The sequence below is a fragment of the Nipponia nippon genome, unplaced genomic scaffold (assembly GCF_047370975.1).
Source record: "Nipponia nippon isolate SJK-2023a ecotype South Korea unplaced genomic scaffold, ASM4737097v1 scaffold_5, whole genome shotgun sequence".
Lineage (NCBI taxonomy): Eukaryota > Metazoa > Chordata > Aves > Pelecaniformes > Threskiornithidae > Nipponia > Nipponia nippon.
In genome coordinates, this window is record NW_028262369.1 from 96,810,743 (window position 1) to 96,833,074 (window position 22,332).

Consider the following 22,332-nt stretch of genomic DNA (forward strand, 5'->3'; position numbering starts at 1 on the left):
TGGTCATGACTGGTCTGAGACCTCAGTGTTATGATGTGCCTTTATGTGACTTACTGTCCCTCTTCTTGAAGCATGTAACTGAGCGGTTTTGGTAGAGAGCTCAGTAATGAGAGATGGTCATTGATGTTTCTCTCCTTACGAGATGGGGCGTTGCTCTTGAGCAAAAGAGCATTATTTGGAAATCCTCACCTAGAGGTGAGGAGTACCTTCAGGGAGCTATTCCCTCAGTGTTTCAAGGAACTCTTGATAACAGCTTTTGTTCAGGTTTTCTTGTTACTTAAGCTTTGTTTTCATATATTCCTGTATTGCTTCCAGTATTTCGGTGTTTCTGCAGCCAAGTGACCATGCAGTCTGCTCCCATCTTGCTGAGAGCTGATCTGTCTCCCCTTGGAACAACCTTCTCTACCTTTGTCTCTATAGTCTCCTAATTTTTTTGTACTCTTTCATCGTATTCATTTCAAGTATCTGCTAGTTTTGATCCTTACCGAGAAACTTATTTCTCAATTCTTGTGGTCCCCAGATAAGGGGATTGAACTTACACTTTGAAATCAGTGGTCATTTGACCATGGACTTTAGAGACAGTTAAGCTCATGAAGACTAAAACAGTGAATACAGAACAGAAGCAGCCTTGGTTTAATATTGTGAACTTAATAAACCTACTCCTTCGCTTTCTGTTTTTCTGCTTGGACCTCTGGCCCACTGTGTAAAGCATTGAGGGTGTGGGGAGCATTGAAAGAAATCACCATCACTTTTCCAAAGCAGACTTCAAAGGAAAGCTCACTTTTCCCGTTGCTTTTTATCTTCCTTCTATTCCTAGTACTTACTTTTTTTTTTTCCTTCCATGCTGCCGTTCCAATTTTTGCCCACTTTTAATTTCTCTATTAACTTTAATTAGGCTCATGAGCTTGATCACCAGGTGGGTTTTCCCCAAGCTTCCACAGCAATGCTTTCCATCAGCAGCAGACTTGCAAGGGAATTTTGTTAAGCTGCAGATAGGAGATAGGAGCCTAATGTTATCGGATACAGAATGCTTCATTGCTAAGTGTTTTTTATATCTGGTGAATTTTCCAGGAAGCATTATATATTTAATTATTTTTAAGCAGGCAGGCTCAAAAGTCCCTGATCGATGGGGTACCAGAGGACAAATGAGAGAAGAGGGACGTGGCATTAGCCAGGGGAATGATTCATACCTCTGAAGTGAACCAAATGCTTGTGTATCTCGGGGAAGTAGCTCTGCGTCTTCCAACTGCCTTTTCTGAGGAAAACGCAGTGTAAGAAAAAAAAAAACCTAAAAAAAAAATCCCTGGATTCACTTCTGGAGAATCTCAGCACATGAGAAGTTCACCACTAGGAAGGAAGATTGGCACACACCTTTTGGGCATTTTGTGCATGGTTTTCCTGGGCAGGTTCTCACAGTGCAAGCTTTTCCTATATCAAATGCGAAGTAGCATAAAATATGAGCTATTGGGGTGAATTACAATTTTTGTAGCCTTCGTTTTGTGATCATTTGCATATTCAGAATCTGCCTTGGCTTTTCTTGTTTTCATTCTTCTTCTTTTAAAACAACATTTACCTGAAGAAGTGCTTAGTTCTGAGTGCACAAAATAAGCATTTTCTCTGCAGCTGACTTTAATCCTACCAAAAGAATTAACACTTAGAGCAGAAAACCTTCTTTGGGTCCTACAGGGCATTAGAACATCTCAGGTACTGGCTGCTGGTTTAATAAAAGGATAGGATTTCCATTTACTTCAGGCAGGCTTAATGTATTGTTCTTGTAGTGAGACAGTCAGAATGAGTCAGGAGCCAAAGAATACACTTTATAGACACAAATAATCGTAAATTCAGAATGTCACCTTTAGGCAGAGGCATTTTTATTATTGTTAGTGGAGCTGCTGAGTAGGTTTGATGTTTTATTCTCTTGAGTACTAAATGTTCCAGAGTACCACAGGCCTATCTTTATCAGGCTCACAAGGAGGGAGCACAGCCAAACTTGCTTCCTATACTTCTCTATGATTGATAGCAGATGGCATGCTTTAAAATAAACCTATCCATTAGCAGTCCTCAGTGTTTTTACTCAAGGCATTTACAACTGTCTCAACCAGAAAACACATTCGCTCCACAAGCTAGTTTCAGTCTGCAACAGCTGTACAGGTGCAAATCTTTCATTAACTCTTAAACCGTGGTGAAATAAAGGCTGCGCTGTATTTTATTTTTAGTGGAGAGGTTGCTCTTCAGAGGAGGAGTGGTTCTATTCTCTCTTTGCATGTGGCAGCGGTTTGTGTTAATAAACTGATGTTAAAATAGGGGTTTGGGGGTGTGGGGGGGTTGTGTTCTTTTATTTTATTTTCTAGTCCCCTGTAAATTTTTAGGATGTTATATTGCTTTGAGATAAACGTGGCTGTTGGTAGGTGTATATTCTAAATGGTCAAATGGCAATAGTGGAGGAATTGTAACTCGGGGCTGGGATTCCTGGGGGATGGCAGCCACCTCCTGTCCCTGTTGCATCCCCCAGAGTGGCAGCACTCGCTGTAAGCCGATGGAGGAGAGGCTGCATGTGTCCCCCACCTCTGCCTCACACTGTGGCTATTTTTCTCTCTGGTTTATTGGAGAGATGCAGAGAGACTTACACTCACATGCCCACACACATATATATATTCAACCTGATTCTGAGCTCATTGATGGCAGGATATTCCATAAATAAATTGCTAAAATCTGTCCCTATATTCCATTTATCTTGCCTAGATTTCTATGCAATAGTCATAAAGGACGTTAAAATTTACTCGGCAGTCCTTCCGATACAATGAACTCCCAAGCACCTCCCCAAATATTAGTACACTAGCAGCTAGAGCTTAAAATATTAGTAGCAAATCTTTAATATTAGCATTTAGCATTAATATTAGACAAGATCTTAAAATATTAGAGCCAGATAAAACAGTATTAACAGGGGTATAGGAGTCATTAAGCAGAATAACCGTCACTGACTAAATGGATGCTGAAACTGTAACATGCAAACCAGTGTAGATGATAGGAACTTCACAGAGACAAGAGGATCCTTTCATTTAAAAGGAGGTTGGAGAGACGAAGGTTAGGGATTTGAAAGCTGGTAAATAAAACAACACAGTGGGAAAAGTTATACAGAATGTGCCATCTCGTTAGTGGCGATCATGTCCTATGTTATTTTTCTTAAGCTGAAAAGATAAAACAAGAAGACAGGCAATATTCTGTTGCAAATAAATGGAAATTGGGGCATTTTTTGTATAAATCCAAAGTAGCAGGAGAAAAACACAAATGCGCTCTCAGCACTGTAAGTCCATGTAGGGAAACGGAGGTGCTAAAATGATTTAACATGATGGACTGAAGCTCACGTGCCCTTTTTATGACACAACAAGCAAAGTTGAGGGAACTTGAGCTTGATACCATGGAGGTGGGCGTTACTGCCAACCTGGGGAGCAGTCCTGCAGAGGGGCAGCATCCGAGCACGACCTGGCTCTGCGGTGGCAGTGGGGATGAGCCCCCATTACGGCTCACGTCAGCTCCGCCCTGTAAGCACCTGGAGGATTTGGTGCTAAATGAAATGGGGGGAAAAAAAACAAGGCCAGCTGTAGACATAAGAAGTTTAAGAGCATCAGTACTTGCTTCTAGCTAATCTCTCTTGATGAATCCTGTAAGCAGGCGAGGGTAGTCGTTCCTGTTAATTATTCAAAGCCCCGCACCAGTTTCATAGCTGAGTGGTGTAAGAGGATGTGCAGTGTCCCCATTTCTCAGCCTGCCTGCGGGAAAGGCAGGAGATGGGGTTTCCCCTGCCATCGCTGAGTGACACCCCGGTTTTCACGTGAGAAAGGTGAGCCTGGGAGAGGCTGCAGCCGACCCCAGTCCTGGGCCACCCTGGCACCGTGAAACCTCCCCTGTTTCTGAGGGGTCTGATGAGCTGAATGCAGGGAAGGCTTCAGTAGGGTCATATTGAACCTTAAAACAATGAGTGCGCTGGCTTGTTTTGGGGGGGCCAGGACCGCAAGACTGCATTCTTGTATGTAGATTAATCATCCAAAAGATATGGGGTTACATTCGTTAGTTCTTCATCACAGGAGGAAACTGAGGGAAAGGCACGCACCCCAAGATCCACATCGTGTCCACCATGTCCTCAAGCTGCCCAGACACTACAGTTTCAAGATTGTGTGTATTTTCCCTATTTAATGTTGACATTAAGGCACAGAGTGCAAAAGGGGTAGCAGTGGAGTCATGTGGGGTTTAAATACGTATTCTTTCTGTTGTTTGCTGTCTCAAAGAGGCTGCTAAAACATTTTAGTACATCACACAGCAGGCTGTAAATACAATCAGAAAAAAGTGTATTCCAATAGGCTCTCTAGATCTGTTATAAAAACAAACCTTGATACAGCACTGGTATTTGGAATAGGTGTCTATCTATGCCCAGACGAGGTATCTAATGTTATGTCATCTTTTAGTTTCTTTATAGCAAATAACATACATTTCATTAAGCTTTTGGAATTGCTGATGGATTTTTTTGTGAGATTGGCTTTTTTGTTTGGTGTCCAGGACTGCTCACACCCACGCAGGCAGGTCCTTTAGCTTGAAGGTGGGAATCTAAAACACTTGACATCTAAAAGATTGGCTACTCTTTCTGCTGCTTTTGGTCTGCTGGCATTATGGGGGAAGATGTACCTAGTTTATTCCTGACGTGATTAGCAGCTTTCTGAAGAAGAAAAATAACTTTGCATAAAACAACTGTGCATAAAATAACTTCTACAGTATGCAGAATCTGATGTGTTTCATTGCCACTGACCTCACTGGTTATTTCCAGGAGTCAAGGTGCACAGGTGTCTAAATATCCATGGACATTGGCACATATGTTCCTCTCGAAAGGCAGGGAAACATTTTCTTATTTAAATGAGAGTCACATTCACTCTCAAAGTTAAGCATATTCTTAAGCACTACATGAGCTGGGGGCCAAAGAACACAGTTTATTGTGATACCACAGGTTACTGCAAATTATGTAGGGCCTTTATAGTAATACTTTAATTTAGTAGAGAAAAAAGAAAAAGCCTTTTATCGCCCCTCCAAACCCTTTATTTATTAATGACCTAGAAAGATGTGACGTTATTATTATGAAATGAACAAATTTTGCCTGGATACAATCCAGCACACTCGGAACTGGTGTTACTCCGTAATAGTCCCTTTTTCTGAACTATGTAATAAGTCCCAGTCCCATCCCTGAGCTGGTAAGTGTTGGAGGGTAGCCAAGAGGGATGGGGAAGGGGAGGGTGGAGAAGGGCTACATTTAATCCCCAGTAGATTTGGCCTTTCTGTGAATAAGATGGATTTCTGATACGGGTCTCCATGCCATTCATAGCAGTGTTGCCAGTAGTAAATTTGTGCTTGCACTGAAGAACCCCCCATGCCCCCTGCTTCCTTGCCAAAACTAAACTCAACTAAAATAAATCATATTTTAGGAAGCTAATTATACAGCCAAATAAAAGAAAGGTATTGAAAAACTGTTGTATGCCTAACATTAAATGAATTTACATTGGCAGTAAGGAACACATATACTAAAAATAAATATAGTAACATGGCAAAAAAGTAAGCAATGGAATTTAAACAAAAATGTAATGCCAAACATTAGGAATGGTATTCAGACTTATTACAGAATTAACACGCTGTGCTCCCATTGCACTCAAACTTTCATGGTTTAAATGTGTTCTGAATGAAATTTGCTGTTTTATTATCTTATTGTATTTCTTGGAAAACTAAAATGTCAAGATATATTCCCCCTCCCAATTGCATTACAAAAGGTGTATATAAGTCCCTTCACCGCTCCCCCTGCTTTAAGGGGAGAACAGCTCAAGGCTGGGGGTGGGGGTGGGGGGATGATGTCAGCTGAAAAAGCAGGTACAACCTAAACAGAAGCAATCCATTAAGAGAAGGGGAGGCGAGGAAAAAATCCCAACAACTTTTGGAGAAAATTTTAAAAGTTTCCTGATGGATCAGCATCCTTGAGAATAAACATTCCCATATGTAAGCTGACATTTTAAAATGTAAGTCTTATGAAAGATAAGAAGGAAATGGTGAGAAATGCAACCTTAAATATTTTGAAGCATGACTTCCTGTATTATGTGGCAGTTGGCAAAACTTTCAGGAGAAAGATGCACGCCTCAAAATCCATGCGGCGCGATGCACGCATTTGCCTAAAAGTTTCCTCCTGTTGCTTACTAGTTTCATGTTCGAAATCTTCCACACCTTTGGAGAAGAGTCACAGTATCCCTTCGACGTTACTTTTAATCTCACAGGCAGATGTTTTAGATCAATCACTCAAAACGGATCTGTTTAGCAGTCAGAAAACACTGTCAGAAAAGATTTGTTGTAAGGAAGACAAAACCGTGAAATAAAATTGAACTTTTATCCCCATTTGGATGGGAACTGCGCTTGGCTGGGAATCCCAAGGGGACGAACACAGTGGCCTATCATGTGTTGAAAAAACAAACAGATGACAGTACTCTGCAGTAATCAAGCAAACACTGCTTCCGAGAAGTAGTGTGATCACTATTGTTCAGTGCTGCAGGACGTAAAAAAAAAAAAAAAAAAAGATAATTATTGAAGAAAGGAAGGTGGCCTTGTGACTGGGGCAAGGGAAGATGGGACAAGCTGCTGCCAATGGCCCTGAGTCCATGCTGGCTCCAGAGAGCCCACGGTTTTCTTGTGGTAAAGGTGTGACACACGCAAGGCTTAGCAGAGCAGCTGGACTTTATTTTCCAATGTTGTTCAGAATCAGGAATGATTAACACGCAAGTGGTGGTGGGTGTCAGTATTTCCTGGCTGCAAGAGCTCTTCTCATGGTACATCTTCTTTTTATTTCTGAAAACCCAATGCAAATCAGGTGGTGTTGCTCATGGTAATAGTCATGGGCTCCAAGCATCCAGCTGGTAAAACAGAGGTGGCTCTTTAAGGTGCCCAGGGGAGACACCCCAAACCTTCTGGCCCATCTCAGTATCTTTCTGCCTCTCCCTAGATATTTTACAGCAGAAATATTGAAATGTACTTTTTTCCAGAAGGCTTTGTTTTGTTTTGTGTCCCATGGTGGCCTGTTCGTATGCTGAGCTGGAGCTCTGCTTGGCAGCCTCTTTTGGTCTAACCATATTGCAATGTGGTACCTGTTTTGAAACGGCAAATGTTCCTACCAAGGACCATGTCTCTGCGCCACTTCCACTCCTTTGTCCTGTTCTTCTGTGCTCAGGCACGCCGTGTGCTTTTTGCTTGCCTTGTACTTTGTTTTGGGAGGTTTTGCAGAGCGGTGCCTTTGCCTGCTCACCTCCCTCTGTATCCTCCGTGCTGGATGAGTTTGCATTGTGTGGTGTTTTCCTCTTCATTTATTGCAAACAAATCTGGTCTCTGCCATTTGTTTACTCTTATACTCAGTCTTTATGCCTTGGTATGCATTTTTAATTAGATGCGCTTCAGTTCTTTCACTGCTTGTTAACACTTTCGTATGGGAAGTACGGTCTCCACCAGCCCTGCGAGCATTCTCTGTGCTTAGGAAATTCAGATTTGTTTCTCCTACCCATGATTATCATTTGATACAGAGACTTGTTCCCTAGCTGGCCTGTCTGCTGGGTCCCTACCCTCTCATTGTGGACTTTGAAAGTTGTTCCCCTACACAGCCGGGATAATCCAAGTGCACTTATTCTGCTTGAGAATATTCTGCATACAGAGAAATAGTGTTTTAGCTATTTGTCTGGGCTGTTTCCGGACTTCAGTAGCTCCAGTTTGGATGCCTGACATCGAGAAGTCCTGGACAAAGCCCACAGTGTGTGCAGATCAACTGCCTGCATTGTGAAAAGTCCTTCTGCACACGCAGAGCGGGTCCCAGGGATCAGGAATGCGCCGGGTTAGCCGTGAATGCGTTGGCCATCAGTCCTGTGAATGGAGGATGGATGTGTCTGGAGGGGAATATTGGAGTCCTAAACACACGACAGCTTTCAAAAAAGGCATCTTTCCTGAGTGCCAGTATTGTTAAAGAATGAAATTACTTTTCTTTTTTTCTTTTTTTTTAAAGAGTGTGAGCCCATTTGCACTTCCACTGTTTTCTTCTGCCTCTACATTTGACTCATGCCACAGGGAAAGGACTTCACCCTTTCTAGCTCCCTTCTATACCATCAGCTTTCTGGAGATGATCTGGGAACTGGGATGGGAAAACTTGACCCCACTCCACCCTTTCCTTCCAGTTTGCCCACCCTGCTGCAGCACTTGCTCTCCTTTCTTGGCTCTCCTGTTTTGCCAGAACGTGTGTGTTCCCCAGGATTTCATACCCTGCGAGGGACTGCAAGGCTAAAAAGTGACTAAAATAGCTTTTTCCATCTCAGACAGTCTTCCCTGACCCTGCTTTCTGGCTGGGGGCGAGGTTGCCAAAGGTCACTATCCTCTTCAGCGTGCACAGAGATCGATATCTGCTGAAGCCAGTGCTTAGATTTGCTCCCTCTCCCTTGCCAGTGCTATGTTTTATGGTTAGGAGCCAAGAAACCTTTCTCTTCCCTTCCAAGAAGAAGGGGTAGGAAAGGAAAGAAAAAAAAAAAAAAAAAAAAAAAAAAGAGTCTTGTCTCCACACTTACTCCCACCAGGAGGGCATTGTGTTTGGCCTCTGCTATGCTTTTTGTTATAAATTTGCATGTTGTGATGTTTGCTTTGACCGGTGTGGCGGCAGGGCAGCAGCTGGCATGCTGGTACCATGGCCGGCTCCTTCACCGGAGGACGGGTTGGGGCAGGGTCCTCCTGGCACCCAGCAGCCTGTGGACCGGAGATGCTCAGTCCCTGGTCCCCGTGTGGCTTCAGGAGGTGAAGCGCTCTCCTCGAGGATTTGCAGTGTTGGGATGTTGAGGGCTGTGTTTTGCACTCAAATGGTGTGATTTTGGGGTGGGAGTGTGCTGGTGGCTGGAGCAGAACTCAGCGCTGAGCCTGCGAAAAACCATCCCTCCATGGAGCAACCTCACGTTGGCAGGGAGATGAAGTGTATGGACTAATAGGTCTTTTCCACTTTAATTTCTACTCTAAAATGACTCTTTGTTACTGTTCTCAGACTCGGCGCCAACCGTCACTTACGCCAGACACCAGATCTTTCTTTCTTTTCTGCCCTTAGCTTCGCGGAGAAGCCTTTAAAGCAAACAAACATAAAACTGTGAGAAACCGAGGGAAGATATGGACTGGCCCACTCGTTAGTGCTGGAATGTGGAAACTATGAAGACATCTTTTTTTATTACCAATGCTGGAAAGCACAGTCACTGAGTGGGCTGGAATACAATTTATACTACATGCAGTAGTTAAAAAAAACTGCAAAAATGGGTGTAACCCTGGGCTGTGGTACAACTTTCAGCCCCCACTTGAGATTCGTCCATCCCAGGGGGAAACTGTGGTTTGGAATAAGAGCGTGCATTTAATTTCACTCGGAGAACTTATTGGAGTTGGCACTTCAAGAAAGAATCCGAAGTATATTTTTTGTCATGATTAGTGGCCCCCTCACCACTACGTTTGATTATGTTGGAAGCGGAAAAGTTAAATTCTTATAAAATGATGATTTACAATCCGTGATTATCCAGGTAGGGTGCATGGATTGCTCCAGCTTGGTCATGGGACTCCAGTCTCATCCTAGTTCATTGCTGTGAGAAAATAAAACTAAAATGTAAAAAAGCTGAAAACACAACCTCTGATTGCTCAGGGAATTTTCTTAGTCATACGTTATCTTTCCTAGTAGTTTCAGTTATTTTGTCTCCACTAAAACCCAAAGTAAAACACTGCCCTGACACTTTCCCCTTGATTTTGGATCTGTAGCGGCCAAATTTATTTTTATCTCATGTCGTCTTTTCCCCTATGGTTATGCAAATCCTCGGAATAGGGGGCAAGGGGAAGAGCTAATTTTAAAGTAAGTAAATTCCAGTGGAAGGTTTCTTCAGTCACTCCGAGCAGGACTATCCTGGGTGCTGCTGTAGAGATGTGGCTACCTCCAAATAGCACAGGGGTAGGTGCCAAGTAGGGAGGTTGAATATTTTCCTTGTAGACACATAACTTTGCCCGCAGGATTGAAGCCTCTTGCCTTAACGCTCTGCTAAGCTTCTCTGGAAGTACAAAGCTGTGTCTTAGGAAACACACGTTAGGGAAATGTATCTCCATACAATCAGCTGCCGAATAAAACCTGTGTGTGGAAAGGGTTTGGTGGTGGGTGACGGGTGGGGCTCATGAGAAATGTCTTGGAGAAAATATGGGGCATCAGCACTTCATCGTTTCTCCCAGCAATCTTTTACTGGTTTGGTTACCACTTGCTATATTTTGATATACGTTTTTTCTTTCTCACTCTCTCTTTTTTCCTTGGCCAGGAAATTACCTTGAAACTGTAAATTCCATTTTCTTTCAAACTTGCGTAGTTTCTTTTCCCCCCTCCACCTCTTCCTTATTAGGTTCCTTAAAACTATGCTTAGCTCTAGTGTACAGTAGTAGATACTCAATGGATTCCTAGGCTAAAAATCCAGCAGGAATAACACTGGGATCTGCTTTGCGAGCAAACATGAATGTGCCGGTGCATGTTTATGGGTGTAAGACTCATAGCTACAGACTGCTTTCTATGTTTTACAAAAAACCATTGAAGATAAGCAGAGTATATGGCATGTGTAACAGCTTCACACTGGTGCTGTGCTTTTATTCAGTGTGCTGGTGCTGGCTTAGTCAATGCAATTTGTGGTCAATGTCTGGAATCACATTCAGCTCCTGTTTGCTCTTCCTCTGGGTGCCATTGCAATGCTCATTACTGCAACGAATTAACCGTAGTCAGTAATCTTCTGTGGGGCCTAAAGTTTCTGTATCCAACAAAACATATAAGCCTCTCCTAGTATGATGTGTCAAGGGGCTGTAAGTGCATCTTTAAATGCTGCTTAAACTAGGATGAGTTTAAATATCCATTTAGGCTTTTCTCTGTTTTGGGGATGGAGAGATGAGGACGTGAATATTTATGAAAACAAAGTCAAGGTCCCAAGTTTGGGGTCTTGGTCTCTAAATGTTGCAAGGTCCCAGGTTTGGAAAACTCAGCCCATAAAATACCTGCAGTAAGGGTGCTTGTGATTGTATAAGATAACACAATTCACAAGTCATTTGGATTAATCTCTCAAGTTACTACAGTATTGTCTTCACATTCATGTAGCCTGATTAAGTTGTGTATGAATTTATGTCCCAGTCTTGCAACCTAATAAACCTACACAGTTTAAAATGCCTGACAAGTGCTGTAGGGTTTGGAGCATAAATTCTGTCCCCTTCTTTCATGAAGCACCATACGTATGCCTGACCCTCCTTAGAAAGAGCCGAGCACGTCCCATGTCAGTCTGCGGATAAACTACACATCTTAATGCCAAAATAAGTAGAATAAATTATTTGCTTCAAATATGTGTTCGAATGCTCTCTAACCTAGACACTCTCTTTCAAATGTTCAGTTCATTTGTAAATTCTCTGGAAGTAAAGTTTTTGTTCAAACTTTTGGACTCCTTGTGATCTGGCTAGAAATTAGAGCACATCAAGCCTCGTACGTAATCACAAAATGCCGTGTGAAAATGAGGACTGCTGGGAGCTGCATCTTTGTTAAATTCCAGCTAAACCAAACTCGTTCTTTGCTGCTCGAGCACTGAGCTCACTGGTCTCATGACTATGTGTGCAGTCTGAATTGATTTCTGAGCCCAGCTAAGGGAAAGAGTTAAGCCTGTTCTCCCCTTCTAGTTGGCAGAAAGTTTGCAGTTTAAAATTACATACTGACTCTGGTGTAGAGACACAAGAAATTATAGAGCAGACACTGTCCAGGACAACGTATAATTTAAAATGTACTAAAGAATGTATACCACATGGCAAAGTAAGTGAAGTGCTTCTTCAAATATAAGTGTTTTGCATAGAAAGGCTGTAATTATCCACTCCTAGGGAAATGTTTGCATTCATTCTAAATCAATATTTACTATTCATCTCTTGTGTTCAACAAAACAAGGATTTAACATTTTTTTGTTTTAATGAGGTACTAAGACTACAATAATACTACAATGTAATTGCCTTGATACAAAATATTGCTAAATTGTGTTGCTATTTTGGGAGCGAACAGTTTTTAAAAGGAGGGGTATCCCTATTTGTGAAATGTTACTGCAGTAACACACAATTCAAACTCAGCCAAGCAGGGAGACTCACCGGTTTCAAAGAGACGTTAAGCCGTCTCTCTGTTAAGGCCCTTAACTAGGATCATTCGGGTGAGTCCTCTGCCTCCCCCCTGAAAGTATCAACCTCTTTATAATGATTCCTTTTCAGCTGGTGTCTCAACAACAACAACAACGATGCAATTTCTTTTCCTGGTTTTAAGGTTGGTTTGTTGTTGTTTTTTTTTCTTTTGTTCCCCGGCATCTTTCAGCTAGGCAGCAGGAGCGGAGAGCGGGCGGCGGACAGTAATTGGGCTGCAACCGTCTCCATATGCTGGTTCAAACCTGTTGATGCAAATGGGTTGCCTGAACCTCGCCCTCCTGGGAAAATCGGTGGGGGGGGAGGTGGGGTGTTACAGAATGATACAAGAGCTCTGTCCTTTTTCTTTTTCAAGGAACGAATCTACCTTTAAAAAGTTTGATATGTTACTTGGGGAGGACATAAAGAAGGAAATGGTCCTAAAATTGCATAGGGAAGATCAGTCCCTCCTGCAGCAGGATCCTGGTGAGGTGAAATGAGAGCATCTGAGAAAGATCAGAGTCATTGGGAGGAACAGCATGTTTAATCACAGTCTGTGCCACTGCTACACTGTGGTTAGGAGGATGTCCTTGCACCAAGCATCCTTCTGTTTGAATTTACCTGGCATGTCTTAAGAGGTATTTCTTGAACTTCTTTAACTTCAAAAAAAACCCCAAGAAGCAAGCATTTTTGGCACTGATGTGGCTCCATGTGAATCAAATCAGATAACTGGAAACACTTTAGTTGGAAAATCCTTTAAAATCCTTTTTTTTAATCTCTATTTTTTATTCTTACACACTGCCCACCGCCTTCCAGGGTCTGGCCCACCCTTCCCAACACTAAATTCTTCCACTTCTCTAGCTAAAATTTGTGGTACATATGGAGGCTTTTGAGTGAATTTCAATCTCGTACTCAAGCAGATAGTCCTGTATTTTTTTCCTATGACTCTGAAGTCATTCTTGTTCTCTGAGAAAATCATGCACATAAATAGGGTGCATAGCCCAGAGAGAAGAGCAGTCTCTTTCTCTAGCAAATGTTATTGTAACTGGTGTTTTAATTCTCCAGATATCACTCTCAGTGTACTGGGTAACAAAAGGCTGTATAGTGCCTAATCATTCACCAGTGATCCAGGAAAAAAGCAGAAGGTTAAGAGCAAGTTCCTAAAGTCTGTAAAATCAATGGGACACTAGAAAGGGAACTGAAGTGTACCAGAAGGGACCTCTTGAGGGTCATTAAAAAAAGCAGAAACTGATTATGAACAGAGCTTTTACCCGAAGAACTGGAGGGGGCCAGCAAAACCATTCTGCTGCACTCCAGTTAAATGTCGAATAGTGGAGACATTTTCTACACAGCCCATAAAGGATAATAAGGACAGCTTTGATAGCTTTCAAGAAAGTTGTTCTTGTCAGTGTTCACAAAAACACGATCCAAGAGTGTGCTCTCAGAGCATACAGCCTATGGTGATTGTATGTAGACAGTGAAAGGGAAGATGGTAACCTAACACTGGGCATTTCACGCCTGTAATATGCTCTATCTCTTATGCATGAGAAAAATTGCGTCGCTCTAACAATACCATGCAAACAGTAGGGACAATGAAGGTTGGTGTTGTGTCTATCAGTTTGGTATCTCATCTGGCTGCAAAGTGGGATGTGCAGAGAGGTGGCAATGTTGGGTGATGTTACATATGTTAGACTAGATTCATGTATCTCTTGCTCCAGAATAAATGAGAAATAAGGTTTTGACCTAAAGCTTATTGAAATCTATCACCGTCATCAAAGTTTGGATTAGAACCTAATAGTTTTCTGCTCAGTTTCTGCATTGGGAAGCAACCCGCCGAAAGCCTGAAACATGGTAGTGGGAATTGGGATGTTTGTTCTCTTCCTATCTCTGACCCTGACCCTCTGTGCGATTTTGGGTGAGTCACAGCTTTGCTGTGATTCATTTCCCAAAGAGTAAAATTAGGACAATCAAACTTGCATATCTTACTGGAGTACTCTAAGAATGATTTGTAGAAAAAGTTTGAGAAGCCAGCGGGACAGTGTTTTTAGAAGTTCAGGGTGTTATTCGTCACATTAAAAAATAGGGAGCTGGTTCTGCTTTCTTTTGGACTGTAGAGCAGTTCTGTGGGAAAATATATCCAAAACGTTTCTAGTAAAAATTGAGTTCTTTGCACTTCAGAGGAAACAAACCTTTTCTCTAGAAACAGACCTTCACAAGGATGAACTGAATGTGAGTCAGTCTAACAGTGGTAAAGCCAAATTGTGAAACTTTTGTGTCATTACTCTGTGATTCCAGCTATCTTCAATTAATAGAAAAAAATGCAGGAAATTCAGGTGGAAGGAATGCATGGAAATTGAAGTCAAAGAAAAATATTCATTGTGGCCTTGGCAAAGTGAGTTTTCTAAGCTGAAGTAGCTTTTAAGCAATTAGCATCTGCTGTGTGCAATTACTGAGTGACACGCAGCCCCAGATGGAGGGCTCCAACAGCCAGTAGCCATCTGGATTTTGGTCTTTATCAAGGGTACGCTCTGTTCTGGGTTTCACCTGGCCTGTGAGACAGCCCTCCCTCTGCCCCACGTTGCACAGTCAACCTTGAGTCATTGGTGGGGAAAACAGTGAGACAATTCCTCTGAGTCTGTCAGGTCCAAAGCTTTCAGGAGTTATCGGAAAGATTATTACTGAAGATGTTGACCTCTGAATTGATGCAATGGCCCTAGTTTTCCAAAATGAGGTAAGTTACTCAGATAAAATCCACTTTTGAGCCATAAGTGGCTTGATATACACCAGTCTCTGTTGGGAAATATGGCTGGGGAGCCTTAGCATCTGAAATTACACTTAGAAAATCAGTTCTTAAAGGGACAATTTTGTCAACAGGCTTTTGTATTTTTAAAAAAAATGCAATTAAGTTTTCATTAGAAGTGACAAGAAGTATCAGACCCAACCACAGGGACTGATTCTCTGAATTAATCTAGTTTTTAAAGAGAAACTATAGTTTAGTTTGTGAAATTCAAAGAATAAAAATCAAAACCAACTGACAAACAGTTTCTGACTACTTTGTATCTAAAAATGGGCCAACCTCATTTAGTCTATTTAAAAATTTTGTATCCATACCGCTTGTATGCCAAGTTCAGCATGATGGAAATGAAAATGGTTGAGGTATAAACCCTTGGAAAACAGGGTTTATAATGGAAACAGTAATTGACTCTTAACTACCGCATCAAAAATACAATACTATAATACAAAGCCTAGCTCTTGGGATCCCAGCTCTGCTTCTAACCTCAGGCTGGCAGACAAACACCTCACCACAAAGCTAACTAATGTTTATAGGTTTGGTTTTTTTGTTGTAGGTTTCTTTTTCTTGCAAAAGGAACATGTCAAGTGAAGAAAATTTATAGGAGCAAAGCAAAGTTGGCCAACAGTTCAAAAGTTTTCTCTTGTAGGTTTTTGATATTTTTCCCAATCACTGATTCTCTCTCAACTCATAAGACTAAGAGGAGATGCCATACTTCTCCTCTGGATGAACACTCTGTTTTGGCTAATAATTTTATTCATGAAGCTTGAATCATAACCAAGCCTTCATCTTAGCTTTACGAATAGTTTGACTGTTCCTCCAAAGGTCAGAAATTTGGTTATCCTGAATGAAGAGGACAAAAAAGACCGATGTCTTTACAGCTGTTGACTTTCTCTGCATGACTGTAATAGAGAGGAAAAGCAAAGTGGTTCTGGGAATGGAATAAAGGAAATCTTCCACTGATCTCATTAAAGATGCTTACCGAAGTCTGAGCTGGGGTGCTACTTCTGCTGCCAATTATGGTTGTCATGGCATCTTGCCATTTTGGGTTATACTGAAAGTATCAGTCCTATTTCAAATTCTTGTTAGGGGTTGTGAAATGGGGTAGATCAGAAAGTTCATCGGGGGAGAGCTACTACTCAGCTGTGGTCAATAGACCCACGCATGGACATGTGAAATAAAACTGAATATTATGAAATCTGCATGCATTTAAAAAAAAATAAAAAAAGAGAAATTCTACTGAGGTGATTGGGTTTGTGGTACTTTAAAAATTCTTGTTTCTCTGTGTATCAGTGGTTTATCAAGTTCCTATTTTCGTAGGTAATGAAGAAAAGCAGAGGACGCAGCAGGAGCATTTTCTGTCCATAAATGGTTTTAGTTCAGCTACAGATTAAAAAAAAGAATTGTAATTGCTTTGCTTTTCTTTAGGTATTGAAGATGATATATAGTCATAAGCTTAGATCTCAGTGAAACTGCATCTTCACATCTGCCGGCATCGCTTGCTGCACTCAGCCTGGGCAAAGGGGCTGCAGAGAGATTCTGTTGGAAGGAAAGGCTGTGCCCAGAGACCCTCATCCCTGCACCGGGTTGCCTGAGGGGTCTGCCAGGTGGGGCAAATGGTGCTTTGAGACTTGTAGGTTAAGATCAGTGTCCACTATAGGCCTTCAGCTCTGCCATCAAAGCCACTGAGGCAAGGGTTGGGTACTGGATATTAGTATTTGTGAGCTGTTCAAATCCAGACTCTTCCAGATATAACTCCTGCCACCATCTGTATCCTTATGAAAGGAAGGGATATGTCAAAGCAATAAAAAGACATTGTAATTTTTTATTCTTTTTTCCTGTAGCTTCTGAGCATGTGGAAAACTCTTACAAGAGATGACACGGTGGGGCAATAGCTGTAACGGTGGTTGCAACCGTACCAAGTGGGTGCACAGGCTCAACAACTCAAAGCTCTGTTGATGATCGCTATTAGCGCATATATGCTTACTCAAAACCAAGAAAATAGGCCATGTATATTGCAACAGTATAATTTACCTATTCTTAGGCAAGTTTCCCAGTAGTGGTCCCATGGGCACTTTTTCACTTTTTTTTTTTTCTTACCTTTAACCATCGAACACCCTTCATTGCAAATTATCCTGCTGATGTTAGTGTAAAGAGGATCTGGGACCTAACACAGAACATTATTGTTAAAGCTCTTTTTCCTGGAATGGAGAAAATTTACCTTTACTGGCATCCATGCCTTTACTCAAATACAACTCTATTTGAAAATGATTGGGAAATTGCTGGTGTAAATACCAAATAAAGACTCCAAGAATTGGCCCTTTATGATGAGTGATTCATGATTTATGCTTTAAACTATATAAACTATGTATTTCTATTTGGATTTTGAAAAACAAGCCAGGAAAAAGCAACAATAGCTTAGTAAAAAATGTATACAGTCGTGGAATGCTAGTACAGTCTTTGGCAAAGGATCAAGTAATGATAAGGCTCAACTCTATAGGGATATTAACATTTTTAAAGCAATCAATGTGAAATAAATCTGAGAATGTATGTTTAAATTATGAAAAAATACAGCATGAATATGCATTTTGTAGCTAACTGCTCCCTGTTGTTTTGGGCACTTGTCCTGCTTTAGCACGATTTTTCAGGAAAAACCTGACTGGAGCACAAGCTACATTTCAAGTCCTATTTTAGGTGGTTTGCAGTCATGGATTTCCCTATTTTTCTTATCATTTTTCTTTGATTTGCATTTTTAAGGGTATTATCCAACTCAGCTTGGCACAGTTCAAGTGCACAACTGCAACCTTTTCCATGACCCAAAAGTCAGTGCCACTCTGGGGGTTGGCAGTTTGCAAATAAAACATATCCTTAATGAAGTGTGGAAGCTCCTGTTCTTTTCCTCCCTCAGGAGACGTGCCTTAATCTCTGGCTCAGAGCCTTGTCAAATGCTGCAGTAAAGAACTGGCAAGCTCAATGCTGCTAATGGATTGAAATCTCCACCAGGTTGTTCATTTCTTGAGTTTTTTTTTTTTTCTTCTGCCTTTTTTTTCCTAAATACTGCGGCAACTAAAGCATTGCTCCAGTCCTTGGTCTCCTATAATGATTGGTTAGGGACTTCAGTGACAACTCTACACTACACGTAAGAGAAATATAAATTACTCCACTAAAATGTACCAAGGATTTGGTTGCTTATGAAGGTCAATTATTAAGGAAAAAAAAAAAAAAAAGATTAAAACCAGGGGCTGTTTTGCGTATTTGAAGTTATTCCTGAAGATAAAAAATCGTGGTATTTATGCTTATAACTTGTGACAGGTTCACTAAGTCATAGGCATTTTGTCTCTTCTGTAGTAGAAGTTGAAAATGTTCAGCTTTTTTTTTTCTTTTTTTCTTTTTTTTTTTTTTTTTTTTTTTTGCCAGAAGGTAACCATAAGCTATGGAATCACATTTGAATTGCTCAAAAATACTAAAATGTAGTATTGGAAATTATGACAGTTTCTTGGTTTTTTTCAGGATATGTTTGACTAATATTGAGATAAGGGTAGTTCTCACTAGTTCTGGCATAAATGGAAAAAATTTTGCATTTTTTTCAAAATCTGCATTTTTTTTTTTCTTATTACAGAGATATACTCTGTAATCTCAGTTTCCCTTTTCTAACAGCACTGTTTTTTGTGTAGCTGAAGCAAATCACTTAGCAGACTTTGCCTCTCTGTAAAGTCATTTTGAGAGGGGTCCAGAGTGGCCTCAGTCAGGGTGCAAAAAGGTATGCACATCCGCAGCGTGGTTTGCAATAACCTGTATTGCAACCTGTTGCTGTCCAGAGCTTGCAAACTTTTACATCAAGACAAAAAAAAAAAAAAAAAAAAAAAAAAAAGGAAAAAAGAAGCAATTATTCAATCATTTGTGCTAGGGGCAGGAATTTGTAGTGTTCCTTTAGTCTCTGTTAACCTGGTTCTGTCAATGTCAATAACTCCGTGACATCCTGGGAAGAGGAAAAACCGTGGGCTGATGGGTAGAAAAAGCAGTTTGGTGCTAAAATGTTATCAAATAATGTATGTGAGTTAGCGCTGTGTATTCTGTCATTGTGCTGGAGAGCTGCTGGTCTGATTGCACTCATTTGAAACACAGGGACTCCTGGAGAGAAACTAGGTTACCCTCAGTTCTGCTGGTGGATGGAGGGGAATGAAAAGGGATGTTTTCATACTGCTGCCTTTTTAGATCCGTGCTCTAGCACATTACTGGAGGGAACTTGGTGTGGTTTATCTACCAAGCAGATGGAAAGTCAGGTTCTTCCATCAATGTTTTTGGCAGATCAAAATGACTGTACACTGCATCTATGCTGATGTTCTCCACAGAGTTCCTGTGCATCTGTGGGAACTACTGAAATACTGGAATAACTATTCTTCTTGAAATATTTCCATCAGCAAGGAATTGCTATGACCTGCGAAGACCTCATGTCTCATTATTTCTGCCCCTTAAAAGATTTCATTAAGGAAAGTGTGTGAACGGAGTCCATCCGTGCACCATTGCACATAGATGGTCTAGAACTTCTGCAGCATCTCAGCAGCTGCCTGTGCTGCAGGTTACTTAAAAATAGTTTTGAGCTGCCTGCTGAAAGAAGTGGTTGGCAATCTGTAAAGACAACAGTTAGATTTAGGGTGGGAAATAGGACGTAATATAGGAATTGACCAAGCTGTGAAGTTTATGGCTGTTATGCCAGTTCAGTGATTTTTCTGGAGAAAAAAAAAGTAGTGTTTGACTATCTTTTCTTAGAAGACTGAATTTTATATCAAACAATCGTGTTTCTGGAATGATTTGAAAGAAGAGTGAAAGGACACCAGTGTCCTAGGAGGAAAAGGAAATTTGTGAAGGAGCTCGGAAGCTACAGAGGAGCTGAAGCTCAGAGACAGGAATGGTGGGAGCTATCTGAACTGCAAAGGCATGGGAAAAGGCATGAGTGGAGAGATTAACACTTAATTTGTTCAAGTTTTTCAAGGATGGACTAAAGAAATTAAATCTAACACGAAGTGAGAGGAAAGGACTTATGGAGCTGCTAGGATTTGGCTGTATTGCTGCTGGATTTTGGATGAATGACTTTGGACTTCAAAGTGCAATCTGTGGACCACGTACCAGTGAAGGGTATCATCACGTAGTTTTTCTCCTCTGCCTGCACAGACCTTGATTAGTGGTAAAGGCCCAAAGTGACTAAGACACATATTAATGTAAGGCCTCCAGTTGTAAATCAATATTTGAAATAAATGGTTTTAACTGTTCATTATGGAAACTTCATTCTGAGAATAATTGTAAGTCTAAAAGTGAAAGTGAGATTTAAGTCCTGTGTTGATCTGCAGAGATTTGGCAAGCAGCATACATACTTAATCAGTCACACTGCAGCTTCCGTGCTTAAGACGGAACTTGCAGCTTGTTTGTTCTGAGAAATACAGTATATTCATTCATCATGTTTATTCAAATTAGGGTATCTGAGAAGCAATGACAACCTTACTCTGCAAAATTATCTGCAGCGGTTTAAAGAATGTACCTGCCAATATGAAAATCAGTAAATCTGTTGATGGCATGTTTATAAAGAGTTCAGCAGCCCAGTTTTATCCTATGTAAAACAACAGTTTGCAGCACACGCTCCTGTGACTACCTTGTCCACAGCAACCAGCATTTGTAACTTTGCATTTCTTCTTTATCCCGATAAACTACTGTTATGTTTATGTCGCTAAATGCGAACTTTCATTGACTACACTGGAAATCTGGGCTTTATCAGAGCTACACTAGGAAGCATTGTGCTAAATGCTGCTAAATTATTTTAGATGTTACTTTTTTTTCTTGAGGAAAAGCAAAGTTTTATTATTATCACTGCTTTTGCAGAGCAACACCTTTGCTTGATGACTTAGAGCTACATACATCTATCTTTCTTACCGAATTTCTTTACCTTTTGTAAAGGTACTTTATCTTTTATAAAGTATGGTTACGGACTGAGTAGCACATACACTGGCTGTAGGAATAGTTACTGTTTTTCTCTGTTCTTATATAGGTCCCATTACCAGTTTCTCCTGCACCTCCTCCTCCTCCCGAATTAAAAAAATAGAAATAACAATAACAATCTTGCTTTTTCTCTCCCTTCCAAGTAGGTAGGAGAAAATTGCTTCATTAGATTATAGGGTCTGTATATGTGTGTAAAGATTTTATTGTGGGAAATCTATATTAGAGCCAAAACGATTAATGGTAATTAATGTTCCCACGTTTAATAACAAAAGGATTAATAGTGAGCAGCCACTTACCATAAAGTGTTTCCTTGACATTTCTTACTAAAAATAAAAATTCTGAGCTGCCACATAGATTTTGGGAAAGAAGAAAAAGAAAGATTAGGTAAAGAAAATGTCTCACTGTAATTTAAACCGTTATTTTTCTGACATCTTCTTATCTCCTGTCTGGAAGAAATAAACATATTAAATTTTTTATTAAAATAGTTAGGCTTTGTGAGAGTATTTTTTTCCCAGTGCAATAATAAATATTTATTTCTGCCAGAAACAAAAAAGTTTGTCTATGAGGCTTTCACTGATGTTTAGCCAAAGGTATGAGTCTCTTAACCTAATAAATACAGCTCTTATGCACTTGCTTTCTCGTCTTCAGTACAAATTTTGATGTATAAGTAACATTCCTATAGAGACCAGGTCATCCACTAGTATTGATCACCTGCCTTCCTGTCCTCTGAGGCACCGGCACCTTTAATTATTGTTTATGAAGGATGAAGCGCACTATATCAATTAAAGAATAGCTTCGAAATACAGACTTAAACCACAGCCACAGTAAATTTCCAAATAAATAACAAAGGCTTACAGCAAGATCTTCAGACATACGGGCTGGACACTGGATGTGGCCAGAGAAGGAGTTTAACGTGACCTAGCGAGCTCTTGCAAAATCCTCCTTCTGTTGCTTCTGCTATGCCTATCCCCTGTTGTGTTGAATTGGCATTGCTTTAAATATCACCTCCTACCCGTCAGCGCAGCGGGGGCAGTGTGTCTGGATGAAATGGTAGGAGACTGGTGTTAGGCACTCAGATCAGAAAGGGGATTGCATCCATTTGGGAAAAAAGCTCTTGGCCAAAGTGTCCAGTACAGAGTGAAATTCCATCCTTTTGAAGAAAAAAAAAAAAGTGCATAAAAGAAAAATACTGTCAGATGTCCGTGTACTATTAACACAGAATAATTTATCTGTTTTGGTAGATCTGTATGTGCTCTGCCTATGATCTGGATGTGGCTAGGGTTTCTATGTCTGTGCTTCTGGCAAATGTGGTCAGT